The following is a 14,804-nucleotide window of genomic DNA, read 5'->3' as shown; positions in this document are numbered from 1 at the left end:
GAAATTGGAATAATCATCAAGACATACTTCCAAAACCTCTATTCCAATAAATTGGATAATCTGGAAGAAATGGATGAATTCTAGACATATACCACCTACCAAAAGTAAACCCAAACAAATAAACTTCCTAAACAAACTTATTACATCCAATGAGATTGAACATGTTATTAAAAACCTCCCAATCAAAAAGAGTCCAGGACCTGATGGATTCTCAGCCAAATTCTAATAAACCTTCATCAAAAAACTAAAACCACTTTTTCTGAAGTTATTTTATACAATTTGTAAAGAAGGAATGCTCCCAAACTCCTTCAATGAAGCCAGCATTACTCTGATACCAAAATCAGACAAAGACACAAAAAGAAAACAAAATTATAGACCAATATCCCTGATGAACCTAGATGTGAAATTTTTCAATAAAATCCTTGCAAACCAAATTCAAGAATACATCAAAAGCATTATCTTACTTAATAAGGTAGGCTTTATTTCAGTGATGCAGGGATGGTACAAAATTGATAGATGTAATACATCACATAAATAAACTAAAACACAAGAACTACATGAATATTTCAATAGATACAGAGAAGGCCTTCAACAAAATACAGAATCACTTCATGATCAAACCACTAGAGAGACTAGGATGGAAGGACCATATTGCAACTTAGTAACAGCTAAAAATGCACTCAAAGCCTAAATGTACTAAATGGGGAAAAACTTGAAGAGTTCCCACTAAGTCAGGAACGAGACAAGGTGTCCTCTCTCACTGCTGCTCTTCAACAGTGCTAGAAGTCCTAGCCTAGCCAATAAGACAGGAGAAAGAAATAAAATGGATACAAATTAGAAAGGGGGAAGTCAAATTAGCCCTATTTGCAGATGACATGATTTTAATGTGACCCAAAAGACTCCACCAAATAAATTCTAATGGTGATAAACTCTTTCAGCAAAGTGGCAGGATACAAAATCAGCACATACAAAAAAATCTGAAGCCTTCCTATATGCTAAAGACAAACATATGGACAAAGAGATTAGGGAGGGTATCCTGTTTTCAATAGCCACAAAAATTAAATATATTGAAATTTCACTAACCAAGGAGGTGAAAGACTTATATAATGAAAACATTAAAATTACTGAAGATACTTACCTGGCATGGGAGATACCATGATCACGAAGGTGGTTTTCCCAGGGCGAGGCTTATCCATTGCACTCCGGATGTGCTGACCCCTGTGATTTCCCCAAATGCGGGAAACTCGACTGCATAATTTGTGGTAGTGGGGGACTGCGTTCGCACTCTCCCCTGAAAAAAAAAAAAAATTACTGAAGAAAGAATTCAAAGAGGATACGTGAAGATGGAAAGACTTTCCATGCTCACGAATTGGGAGAATCAACATTGCAAAAATGGCCATTCTACCAAAAGCAATTTACAGATTCAGCAAAATACCTATTAAAATTCCAGGAATTTTCTTCACAAAAAATAGGAAAAAAAAATTAAAATTCATATGGACTTTGGTTTCCCACCAGGAATAGATGGTAAGACCCTATTGCTGAAGACTCCACATATTTGGGCTGCAAGGCCGCTGAGAAATCCTGCTGGAACTGAGCTGATAACCTCCTCCATGTAGACAGCTGACAGAAAGCTAAAAGAAGCCAAATGGGAGAGAGAGAAATCACCAGTGAAGATACTCAACAGTAGGCACTTGTGTCTTAAATTTTGCCAGCCAGACCAAATGAGCCAACGGGTGCAATAATGGCATGTTTCTCATGGTGGAAACCAACTGCCCTATAATTGGACTGGAGGCCCACTCCATGACAGGGAATACATTCCTGATACTGAAAACCTACAACAGGGGTAGTCATGAGCCCTAGGGGTGTTACGTCTGCTGAAATCTGGCTAAATGTATATACTATGCTCATCAAACTTCCCAGTAAACCCTTTCTTAATGTTCATACCCATATATTAATGCTACTCTCTGCCCCGGCCAGCGGGGAGTTGAACAAGGACCTGAGGAGAAGCTAACCTGGGTGAAAAAAGGCAAACAGACACAAGAAGGAGACGATGCTAGATATTTGTCAAGGCCTCAAGAGTTTATTCTTACATATAGGTTTATATAGGGTTGTAGGGGGCAGGGGATGTGGTCAGGGCAAGGAGTTGTAGGGGGAAGGGGACGTAGGTAGGGCAAAGATCACAGAGTTACTGGTTAAACTGCAATGCCTTTGTTTCTTCATCAGCTACCGGCAGGATGGGGGAGTGTTTGGCCAGGTGTATGATCCCATTGTTTCTGGTAGTTGAGTATTAGGTCAAGAAGTAGAAACTTAACTTGCTATATGGCGGTTTCTGTTAACATGGCCGAGGTTTGGTTCATAGCTCGCAACAACTCTCACTTTTGGTAGAGAACCTTCTCTTTTCAGATGGCAGTGACCTTGGGATGACTCAGAAAGCATCATGGTGCTGGAAAGAAGTGACAGGAGTGCTTAGCACTGCAATACCTCTATCACATCTTACAAGGCTCTGGGTCTATTGTGGAACAGGAGGCAGAAAGAATATAAGAGCCAAAGGAAGGGTAGGACTCCTTACAACATGCTCCCCCAGACACAAAATGGCCTGGATATCCATGACCTCACCATGCCTGACACTACCTATATAAGGCCATCATAGTAGGAGCAAAAGATCATGACATCAAAATAAAAGGAAGACTGATTGAGAGGCGGAGGGGATACAATGGAGAATGGAGTTTCAAGGGGAAAGTGTGGGGGGGGAGGGAGGGCATTACTATGGGATATTGTTTACAATCATGGAAGCTGTTAATAACAAAAAAGAAATTAAATAAAATTTATATGGAATTGCAGAAGGCCTTAGATATCCAAAAGAAACACTTCATGAAGGTATCACCATACCTGACTTCAGATTATACTACAATGCCATAGTAATAAAAACAGTATAGTACTGGCCCTAAAACAGACATATAGATTAGTGAAACAGAATATAAGATCCAGGCCATAGTTTAAGTAACTACAGCTACATGATCTTTGACAAGGGAGCCAACATTGGAGAAAATAAAGCATTTTCAAGAAATGGTGCTGGAGAAAATGGATAGCCACATGTAGAAAAATGAAACTATACCCACTATTCTCACCATGAAAAGAAAATGAGCTCCAAGTAGATTAAGGACCCCAATATAGGCTCCCAAATTCATCAAACAAACACTATTAGAGCTAAGGTCACAGATAACACCAAACACAGTGGTAGTGGGTGACTTTAACACCCCACTCTCATCAATTGACAGGTCATCCCAGGAAAAAATAAACAGAGAGGCATCTGGACTAAATGAGGTCATAGAAGGAATGGACCTAACAGATATATATAGGACATTTCATCCAAAGGCTGCAGAATATACATTCTTTTCAGCAGCACATGGAACATTCTCTAAAATAGACCATATATTAGGACACAAAGCAAATCTTAACAAATTCAGGAAAATTGAAATAATTCCTTGCATTCTATCTGAACACAATGGAATTAAACTACAAATTAGTAGCAAGAAAGGCTATAAAGCATACACAAAATCATGGAAACTAAACAATACACTACTAAATGATGAATGGGTCAATGAAGAAATCAAGAAGAAAATCAAAAAATTTATAGAGTCAAATGATAATGAGAACACAACATATCAAAATCTCTGGGACACAATGAAGGCAGTTCTAAGAGGTAAATTTATAGCTTTAAGTGCCTATATTAAGAAATTACAAAGGTCACAAGTAAATGACCTACTGCTTCACCTTAAAGCCTTGGAAAAAGAAGAACAAGGCAAACCAAAAATCAGTAAGCGGGAAGAAATAATAAAGATTAGGGCAGAAATTAATGAAATAGAAACAAAAAAAAAAAAAAAACAATCCAAAGAATTAATGAAACAAAGAGTTGGTTCTTTGAAAGGATAAACAAGATTGATAAACCCTTAGCAAATCTGACCAAAAGAAAGAGAGAAGAGACACAAATTAATAAAATCAGAGATGAAAAAGGTAACATCACAACAGATTCCAGAGAAATTCAAAAAATCATAGGGTCATACTATAAAGCATATACTTCACAAAATATGAAAATCTGAAAGAAATGAATGCTTTCCTTGATCTATATGGCCTACCTAAATTAAATCAAAATGAGATTAATCACTTATATAGACCTATAAAAAACATGGAAATCTGAACAGTTATCACTAATCTCCCAAGTAAAAAAAGCCCAGGCCCAGATGGATTCACTGCTGAATTTTACCAGACCTTTAAGGAAGAGCTAACACCATTGCTTCTTAAGCTTTTCCATGAAATAGAAAAAGAAGGAATTCTACCAAACTCCTTCTATGAGGCCAGCATCACCCAGATACCAAAGCAGGCAAAGATAGAACAAAAAAGAAAATTACAGGGCTGGAGAGATGGCTTAGCAGTTAAGCGATTGTCTGTGAAGCCGAAGGATCCCGGTTCGAGGCTCAATTCTCCAGGACCCATGTTAGCCAGATGCACAAGGGGGCGCTCGCGTCTGGAGTTCGTTTGCAGTGGCTGGAGGCCCTGGCGTGCCCATTCTCTCTCTCTCTCTTTACCTATCTGCCTCTTTCTCTCTGTGTCACTCTCAAATAAATAAAAATAAACAAAAAAAATTTTAAAAAAAAAGAAAATTACAGACCAATCTCCCTCATGAACATAGATTCAAAAATTCTCAACAAAATATTGGCAAACAGAATACAAGAGTATATCAGAAAGATCATTCACCCTGACCAAGTAGGCTTTATCCCAGAGATGCAGGGATGGTTCAATATATGCAAATCTATAAATGTAATACATTATATAAACGGGTTGAAGGACAAAAATCACATGATCATTTCATTGGACACAGAGAAAGCATTTGACAAAATCCAACATCCCTTCATGATAAAAGTCCTACAGACACTGGGAATAGAAGGAACATATCTCAATATAATAAAAGCTATTTATGACAAGCCTACAGCCAACATATTACTAAATGGGGAAAAACTGGAAGCTTTTCCACTAAAATCAGGAACAAGAGAAAGGTGTCCAGTGTCCCCACTTTTATTTAATATAGTTTTGGAAGTAATAGCCATAGCAATAAAGCAAGAGACACACATAAAAGGGTTATAAATTGGAAAGGAACAGATCAAGTTATCATTATTTGCAGATGACATGATTCTATACATAAAGGACCCTAAAAACTCTACTAGCAAACTGTTAGAGCTGATCCAAACCTACAGCCATGTAGCAGGATACAAAATAAATACACAGAAATCAGTAGCCTTCATATATGCTAACAACAAACACACAGAGGATGAAATCAGAGAATCACTCCCATTCACAATTTAATCCAAAAAAAAAAGTACCTTGGAATAAACCTAACCAAGGAGGTAAAGAATCTCTACAATGAGAACTTTAAAACACTCAAGTGAGAAATTGCAGAAGACACTAGAAAGTGGAGAAACATCCCCTGTTCCTGGCTTGGAAGAATCAATATTGTGAAAATGGCAATCTTACCAAAAGCAATCTACACATTTAATGCAATCCCTATCAAAATTCCAAAAGCATTCTTCATGGAAATAGAAAAAAAAATCCAAAAATTCATTTGGAATCACAAAAACCTCAAATATCTAAAATAATACTGAGCAACAAAAATAAGGGTGGTGGTATCACCATACCTGATTTTAACCTATGCTACAGAGCCATAGTAACAAAAACAGTGTGGTACTGGCACAAAAACAGACATGTACATCAGTGGAACAGAATAGAGGGCCCAAATGTAAGCCCAAGTAGCTATAGCCACCTGATATTTGATAAAAATGCCCAAAATACTCATTGGAGAAAAGACAGCCTCTTCAACAAATGGTGTTGGGAAAACTGGATATATATCTGTAGAAGGATGAAAATAGATTCTTCTCTCTCTCTCCATGCACAAGAATTAAGTCCAAATGGATTAAAGACCTTAACATCAGACCTGAAACTCTGAAACTGCTAGAGGAAAAAGTAGGGGAAACCCTTCAACATATTGGTCTTGGCAAAGACTTTCTGAATACAACCCCAATTGCTCAGGCAATAAAACCACAGATTAATCACTGGGACCTCATGAAATTACAAAGATTTTGCACTGCAAAGGACACAGTGAAAAAAGCAAAGAGGCAACCTACAGAATAGGACCCCAAGATAAAACCTGAAATTTGGGGAAATAGAGAGAACTCTCCAAGATATAGATAGGAGTGAAGGAAAACTTACTGAATAGGACCCCAGTAACTAAGGAAATTAAATAAACATGCAACCCCATAGGATGTCATGAGGCTAAAAGGCTTTCGTACAGAGGAAAACTAGTTCTCTCCTGGCAAAGCCTCATGGCATTGGAAAGTGCTACAGAAGCTACTGGGTGACAGTGGTCACCAACAGCATGATTAAGCAGGAGACCCTGCAAGCCATGCAATCAACCAGCCAGACAAGAATACACACCTGTACAGGTAGTGGCACACAGGCTGTGTGAGTAACCAACTTTCCTGCAATTGGATGTGAGACCCACTCAGTGGGAGAGAACTCACAAGTGGTATGGAGAACCCAGTCCGCACCCCATGGTCAGGAAAATTACATTACACAGAGGGAAGCCTTCAGTGTTCCCTGTATGAGTGAGTAGGCTTATCTAAATGTCCCTCAAGCTCCTAGGCATATATCACCTTTAATCAAAACTGCTCTCACCCTTGGTTGGAAAATCTATTTTATTTTACAGATGGCTGAAAATACTGGGGAGATCCAAGATCCATCAATAAAGACGGCTAAATGCTCACAGTGAGATATGCCACCTCACCCCGTGCTACCACATCCACCAGGGTCCAGAAGAAATTGCCGAGGAAGCAGCAACAACGCAAATACGGCTCCCAGTGCTAGCCTGATGACAATGTCCACGAAAATAGAAACAATCACTGTGGTGAACTGAAATACACCCTAACAGAAACAAAGGCCACAGGGAAGTTAACACTAAGTGATAAACATATGGGCCAAGGCTCAGGGACTGTTGCCAAGAGGCAGTAGGTAGATTGTAAGAGCCACAAGGAGGGTACAAACAACCTGAGGCACAGCTTCCTTGAGAGAAAGAGGCCCTAATTACCCCACAATAAACACCAATAACACCACTGAGGAGGGCCCACAGGGAAATGGCATCAGGGGAGGGGATATACTACAACCTATGTTAAAAATTAATTAATTTTGGGCTGGAGAGATGGCTTAGCGGTTAAGCACTTGCCTGTGAAGCCTAAGGACCCCGGTTCGAGGCTCGGTTCCCCAGGTCCCACGTTAGCCAGATGCACAAGGGGGCGCACACGTCTGGAGTTCGTTTGCAGAGGCTGGAAGCCCTGGCGCGCCCATTCTCCCTCTCTCCCTCTATCTGTCTTTCTCTCTGTGTCTGTCGCTCTCAAATAAATAAATAAATAAATAAAACTTTTATTGACAATTTTCAAACATGTACGTATATTTTAAATTTTTATTAGGAATTTAAATATATGAACATACTATAATTTGATCATGTTCCCATCACATTATCATTGTTTGTCCCTCCTATCCTGCCCCTATTTTACTGAGGACTCTCCTCTTTTTGGCTGGTTTACTGTACAGCTTGCAGGCTTTACTGCTTGTTCACAGTGTTGGTGACTTATCCCCCATCATTCGCGTAGCACTTCTCAGCACTATGACAGCTAGCCAGCAGAGTGATGGCGTCCATCTCAGCTCAAGTTCTCAGTGTCCTGAAACCTCAGCCTGTGGCATGTTCAGCACATTCATCTTACCATTGAGTTCTGATGGGTAACCAAGAGCTTTGGCAATACCCTGAGTTTTGGGGAACTCATGGGCCTCTCTGCCCAACACACCTCAGTGTTTGTGTGTGTGTATGTGTGTGTGTGTGTGTGTGTGTGTGTGTGTGTGTGTGTGTCCCAACCCATCTTCAGCACAAGAATTTGCTTGCAACAGCTTTAGAATAAAGCTTTCTCCACCTAAACAGAGTACTTCCACCCAAATTATTTTTCTCCCTGCCCTCAGAAAGTTACACCATTTAATGAACTAAGGAAGAAGTAGGTTTCTCTAGTACTTGTAATATACCATCTTTGGTTGTGTGTATCCCTCCTCTCTCCCTCTCCCTTTCCCCTGTCCCCCTTAGATCTTTCCCTGAATTCTGTCTTTCCACTTGCCTGTCTACTATCCCCTCCCATAATCTTTCCCTACTTTTCCTCTTTCCAAGCCTCATTCTAGCTTCCTGACCTGTACTACTGACACTAAAATTTACAAATAATTTTATTTCAAGTTAAAATCTGCATATGAAAGACAATGTGCAATGTTTGGCTTTCTGTACCTGAGGTACCTCACTTAGTATAATTCATTCCAGATCCATCCATTTTCCTGGAAATTTCATAATTTCATTTTTCTTTGCAGATGACTAGCACTCCATTGTGTTAAGTACTACATCTGGTTTCATTCTTCTGCATGGGAGTGCCCAGTTTTCTAGCACTATTTGTTGAAGAGGCTGGATTTTTTTGGCACCTTTGTCAGAAATCACGTAGCTCCAGAGCTGGGTGTGAGGGCGTACACGTATGTTCTCTGTTCTATTACACTCATCTATGTAATTGCTTTCATGCCATGATGTGGTTGTTACTAAGGCTCCATAGATGAACTTGAGATCAGGCATGGTGATAACGCCAGCAGTTTTTCTTTTTACTCAGGATTGCATGGACCATCTGGGTCTTTTCTGCTTGGTGTTTGGCTTATTTCATTAGCATAATCTTGTCAGTGATTATTATGGCTTAACATGAATCAAAACTTTACTTTTAAAAGCCAGGCGTGATTTTTTTCTTTAATCCCAGCACTTGGGAGGCAGAGGTAGGAGGACTGCTGTGAGTTCGAGGCCACTCTGAGACTCCCTAGTGAATTCCAGGTCATCCTGGGCTAGAGTGAGACCCTACCTTGAAAAAAAAAAAACACTTCACCTTTTAAAAGGGTGAATAAAATTTCATTATGTACCTGTATATATGGTTTGTCCATTCATTTTGTTTTTCATTCATATAGTTGAATTACTTCCTCTGAGCTTCTCTTTGAATGAAACTAGTAAGCTCCTTCTTTTTACACTTCCTGTGGCCAAGTAAATTTTTAATAACTACAAGTCATATGTTCAGAGATATATGAGTAAAAGTGCAAAATGTATACACTACAGGGTTGTTGGGCCTTCAGAGGCCCAGATGTGAAGCCTAGTGGAACTTCCTGAGCCTAACTGCCTCCCGGAGCTATGACTCAGCAAGGGGCCAAATGGCCTCTGGCCTGCTACTTCTGCACAGGAAGTAAGAGTCCCCTTGCAGTGCTTAGAACCAATCATCTCAGAGGTCGCAGTATGCTATTGGCCCCTACATCTCACCCCACCCTAAAGTCTCCGCCTTCATTCTCAACATTATATAAACACCCGCTTCTAACAATAAAGTGAGTTCCTGCTTCAAAAAGACTGCTGACTCAGTGTGGTTTTTCTCCAGTGGCCAAGAGAGGTTTCTGGGTCATCGGTAGCTCATGGGAACCAGCAGGCCTGGTTCTTCCCTCGGCACTACCTGAACGGGAAGGAGCCCAACACAGGGTAACTATGGAAGTGAGAGCAGGACAGGGAGGACAGTTTTTCTCCATTTTAAAATTGGAATTATTTCAAAATTGCTCAACAAGCCACTCAGCCAGACACAGTTTAGAGGAGGAACTAGATTTATTTTAAGCTTAGAGATCCAGGGGAAGTTCCATCAATGACAAGAAAAGCTGGCTCCTATTCATAGATCCAAGCAGAGAAAAAAATCACAACCAGCTAGCATACACCAAAAAGCAGCAAGCAGGAACCAGCAGCAAGCAGGAACCAGCAGCAAGCAGGAACCCTACCAGAGCTCACACAATGCTCCTCACAGCTTTGGGCTGGAATTAGATCTGCCCCCAAACATACCTTTGGGCTGGATCTCAGGACCAGCCCCCCTGTGACACCTCCTCCAGCCAGGTGACTAGAGACCCAAGTGTGGTGGTTTGATTCAGGTGTTTCCTATAAGCTTGTGTGTTCTGAATGCTAGGTCATCAGCTGGGGGCAATTTGGGAAATGAATCCTCCTGAGGTAATGTATTGTTAGGTGAACTTATGGGTGTTATGGCCAGCTTCTTTTTGTCAGTGTTTGGCACACTCTCCTGCTGCTTTTGTCCACCTGCTGTTGGCTAGGAGGTGATGTTCATTCTCTGCTCATGCCATGTTTTCCCCTGCCATCATGGAGCTTTCCCTTGAGTCTGTTAGCCAAAACAAACCTTTTCTTCCACAAGCTGCTTTTGGTTGGGTGCTTTCTGGCAGCAATGTGAAGCTAACTGCAACAGTGGAATTGGTGCCAAAAAGTGGGGTCATTACTGCTAGACACTGACTGTGTGGCTTTGGTCATTTGGAAGTGATTTGAGAGAAGAATGTGGAAGGATTTAAGCATTGGCCTAAAAGAGGCCTTGCAGTGCTGTATATACAGCTTGATGGACCATTCTGGTCATAGTTGAAAGATCTGAATGTGGTAAGAACTGTGGACTTAAGTTTGGCTCATGAGGGTGAGAAAGAATTTTGTGGACCTTGGCTGGAAGAAGTATTCATGAGAGGCTTGCTACATTTTGCCTCCTTCTGACCTGAGAACTTGTGCAGGGTTGTGATGAATAGAAATGGACTGGTATGAGCAGATGGGTATGGCAAGGAAAGAGATGAAATCTTTAGGCCAAAATTGCTGCCTGATCAGCTGCAATTGTTTGAGAAATTACAACCATTGTGATTAGGCCAGCTGATATACATTAGGACAAGAAAAAGAATGCAGCCTGAGACTACATAGTGAATTCCAGGTCAGCCTGGGCTAGAGTGAGACTCTACCTCCAGAAAACAAAAACAAAAATTATATAAAGAGGGGCTGGAGAGATGCCTTAGTAGTTAAGGTGCTTGTCTTCAACACCTAAGCACCCAGGCTTAATTCTTCAGTAGCCATGTAAGCCAGATACACATGGTGGCATATGCATCTGGAGTTTGTTTGCAGTGGATGGAGGTCCTGGTACACCCATTCCCCTCTCTCTCACTCTTTCTATTTCTCAAATAAATAAATAAATGCAAATTTTTTTAATTTAATTATATGTAGAGCTGAGAAGATAGCTCATTTGGTAAAGTGTTTGCCTCACAAACATGTGAACCTGGATTTGATCCCCAGCACCCATATAAAAATGCCAAGTGGGTTGATGTATACCTATAATCTCACTGCTAGGGTTGCAGAGACAGAGGATCCCTGTGGCTTAGTGGCCAGCCAGCCTAATTGGTGAGCTCAAGGCCAGTGAGAAATCTTGTCTCAAAAAATGTAGAAGGTAAGCTAGAGATATGACTAGCAGTTAAGGCATTTGCCTGCAAAGCCTAAGGAGTTCGATTCTCCAGATCCCACATAAACCAGATGAACAAGGTGGTGCAAGTGTCTTGAATTTGTTTGTAGTAGCTCTGGCACACTCATTCTCTCTCTTTCCCTCTCTCTGTCTCTGATAAATAAATTAAAAAAATAAAATTAAATTAAAAATAATAAGAATGCAGACTCTTTTGAAGAGGCCTCAATGCTAAAGGAGTATCCTGTTCTTCAAAGTTGGCTTTATTACCCCCTAAATTAAAAAGTTGTTAGCCCATCTAGTACTATGTAGAATAACAAATACAGGAAAGAGAGGGTCATTGGATTTGCAACATGATTTTGTGTTTTGGAAATGGCCATGGGCAGTGTGAAGCAGGCTTATTGGATTACCTGCATGGAGACCTGATAGAGACATGAGGATAAACCATGGGTTGCAGTGGAGACCCAATGGAGATGTTAGGACTATTGGATGGTTGCCATGGAGAGCTGCTGGCACCAAATAAAGTTTTCCAGGACTGTGAGTGGCCTAGCTAGAGGGATGGAATTAGAACTCCAAGATTGATTGCTGGTTAGAATTATCAGACTTGGAGTCTTGTCACTAGCTACAGTTGTTGGACTAACAGCTACAGGGTTTGACATTTGCCCTATTTGTTTAAAATCTTGTATTGGTTGAATATTTATTTGCTATGGCCAATGCCATCACTTGCAGTATGAATGTTTGTTTTGTGCCATTATGGTTTTCTTTCTTTTTTATTTTTTTGGTTTTATGGCCCAGTTAAAAGACCTTGGACTATGGGGATGTTTGAACATCACTGGGATTAATAAAAACTATAGGGGACTTTTGTTTTTGAAGTAGGGTCTCACTGTACCCCAGACTGACCTGGAATTCACTATGTAGTCTCAGGGTGGCCTCAAACTCATGCAATCCTCCTACCTCTGCCTCCTGAGTGCTGGGATTAAAGGCATGTGCCACCATTCCTGGCTAAAACTATGGGGACTTTTTTCTTTTCTTTCTTTTCTTTCTTTTTTTTTTTCTTGAGGTAGAGTCTCTCTGTAGCCTGGGCTGACCTGGAATTCACTATGTAATCTCAGGGTGGCCTTGAACTCATGATGACCCACCTACCTCTGCCTCCCAAATGCTGGGATTAAAGGTGTGCACCACCATGCCCAGCAACTATGGGGATTTTAACGTTGATCAGAATGCATTGCATTTTACATCACAGATTGTCATAGCCAGCTTCATGTTGCTGGATGAACTTCCAAACCAGGTACAATTAAGGGAGGAATGGGATTTATTGAAGCTTACAGATCCAGGGGAAGTTCCATAATGTAAAAAGAAAACGAAAAATGACAACCAGCACCACCAAAAGCAAGCATATTCCAGGAACCATAGGCAGAGCTCAAGCACTGTGCATGCCTTTAGGTTGGAATTTCAGATATGCCCTCAAATACACCTTAAGGCTGGACCCTAGGATCCATTCACAGTGATACCTCCTCCAGCCAGGTGGCTGGAGATCTAAAGCTTTAATAAACTCCTGAATGGGGGACATCCATTAAAGCTGCCCCAGATAGTTATCAATTTGTGGGGGCCAGAGGCAGAATGTGGTAGTTTGTTTCAGGTGTCCCCCATAAACTTATATGTTCTGAATACTAGGTCCCCAGCGAATAACAATTTGGGAATTGCAGCCTCCTGAAGGCAGTGTATTGTTAGGGTCAGATTTATGGGTGTTATAGGTAGCGTCCCCTTGCTACTGTTTGGCACACTCTCGTGCTACTGTCCATTTGATAGTGGCCAGGAGGTGATGTCCACCCTCTGCTCATGCCATCATTTTCCCCTTCTGTCATGGAGCTTCCCCTCAAGTCTGTAAGCCAAAATAAACCCTTTACTTCCACAAGCTGCTTTTGGTTGGGTGCTTTCTGTCAGCAATGAGAAGCTGACTGCAACACCAAGTCACCAGCTTAATAAAACACCTGAGTCTATGGGGGACATACACTCATATTCAAAGCACCACATTCTGTGCAAGATAAGTATGGACATGAGAGCAGGATGAGAAGGACACTTGTTCTCCATTTTAAAATTTAGAATCTGTTCAAAGTTGCTCAAGAAGCCACTGTATGCTTTATATCACCTACAATCTAAGTTATACTCTGTTCAATATATGCCTTAAAGCCAATTTAGTAAGAAATCAATCTAGAAGTAAGACAACAAACACAATAACTTATTTGATATGATACCATATCCAGTCACCAAAAAACCCAAAAGTTCGGCTTCTCAGACATTCCAATAAAGTAGATTGAGAATTCTTTCTCTAAGTAAATATGAGTTCTACAGCATTCTACATGGTGCAAACAGTCATTGCACAGTTCAAATTATGCTCAATGGGCTAGGGAGATGGCTGAGAGGTTAAAAGAACTTGCTTCCAACGCTTGTTGGCCAAGATTCCATTCCCCAGCACCCATGTAAAGCCAGGCACCAAGTGATATATGCATCTGACATTTGTTTGCAGTGACAGAAGACCCTGGCATGCACACACACACACAAGTAACTTTTTTTTTAAAATAATACCCAATTAGCATAGTATCAGAGTGTAGGATAGTCATAACTTTTAGAAATTCACTTGCTATTTTTGTGTTTGTAAAGTTGTTTAGCTCTTTAATAATTTGATGTTTTCTGCATAAGATGTTTAACTGACCTTAAACTCCCATTGACATTCATGATTTTGATACTTGTTTTGATATGGAGAATTTTATTTATAAGTCTGTTGCTTTCTGTATTATCCACTGACATAAAAGACTATGATTTACCCTTTATGGTAAGAGTCATGGTTTGTTCCAATTTCATGCAATTATTTAGCTCAAAATCTTAGTTATTGTCTTCTAATATAATATAATTATGTATATATATATATATATATATATATATATATATATATATATGTATATATATTCTACTATGTCATTTTATTAGGAGTTTTGAGCATGCACACATGGTCTAGTTTCCAAGGTTGTGAATCATAGGTGTATGAGAAATTGATGACAATATTGTAGGTCTTGAGGTTACATAGGTATAGCAAAGTCCTTTTTGTTGCTGGGACAAAACACTTGATCAAAATCAGCTTATGGGAGGAAAGGGTTTGTTTCAGGCTTACTGTTTCAAGGGGAAGCTTCATCACAGTGGAGAAAAGCAACCAGCTCACAATATCACACCTCCGCAGCAGAGAGGGAACAGCAAGCATGAAATGGCTCTGAACACACAGTAGGCTAAACTCTAGAACTTCTTCCAGTGGCACATCACCTCTGGCAGGTCTCCACCTGCTGGAGACTAAGTAGGGAGCTCAGACACAAACACCTGAAGCTAAGGGGGACTTCTACATTCAAA

At 40.4% G+C, this 14,804-nt stretch overlaps 1 protein-coding gene and 1 non-coding gene across 2 annotated transcripts in view; both read left to right on the top strand.

The window, feature by feature from the left end:
* Positions 1-14,804, top strand: part of Tex10 (testis expressed 10) — a 133,739-nt gene that overhangs the window by 16,805 nt on the left and 102,130 nt on the right. The gene's annotated exons all lie outside the window — the stretch shown is intronic.
* Positions 1,131-1,294, top strand: LOC123457971. Its single transcript, XR_006635314.1, has one exon. It is a non-coding gene; the product is annotated as a U1 spliceosomal RNA (small nuclear RNA).

The sequence above is a fragment of the Jaculus jaculus genome, chromosome 1 (assembly GCF_020740685.1).
Source record: "Jaculus jaculus isolate mJacJac1 chromosome 1, mJacJac1.mat.Y.cur, whole genome shotgun sequence".
NCBI classification, from domain to species: domain Eukaryota; kingdom Metazoa; phylum Chordata; class Mammalia; order Rodentia; family Dipodidae; genus Jaculus; species Jaculus jaculus.
Note: the sequence above shows the minus strand (reverse complement) of the source record. Positions and strands in the feature narration are given on the sequence as shown.